Here is a 511-nt window from a genome sequence, read left to right as displayed (position 1 = left end):
TGACTTAATATACATTACCTAGGCTTTCAAATGGACTTGTCTGATCCACTTCCTCAACACAGACTTAATTTACACTGCCTAGGTTTTATTTTCAAATTGACTAGTCTGATCCACTTCCTCAACACAGACTTAATTTACACTGCCTAGGCTTAATTCCAAATTGGTGGGTCTGATTCACTTCCTCAACACAGGCCCAATTTACACATAAATAGCCTTTCAATCCACTTCCTCAACATGAGGGCTTAGACAGAAATGATACACTTCCTCAACACAAAATCTGTCTTTATAAATCGCTACTCAATCCACCTCAACATGAGAGCATAGTACTTCTTTTAACTTTAAGTACGTGCTATAGTACATCCGCCCGTTCAGTCCGAACCTACCATCGAAGAGCCCCAACACTCAGTTGAAATCCTGCGATATAAGTCCGCGGTAGCCACGTGATGACTATTTTATTAGCCAACTTGCCCATTTCAGCCCAGACCTAGTGAGTGAAGCACCCCAGCACTCA

This window comes from Micropterus dolomieu, linkage group LG19 (assembly GCF_021292245.1).
Source record: "Micropterus dolomieu isolate WLL.071019.BEF.003 ecotype Adirondacks linkage group LG19, ASM2129224v1, whole genome shotgun sequence".
NCBI lineage: Eukaryota > Metazoa > Chordata > Actinopteri > Centrarchiformes > Centrarchidae > Micropterus > Micropterus dolomieu.
The sequence above is the reverse complement of the archived record's forward strand: the minus strand, read 5'-3'. Positions refer to the sequence as shown.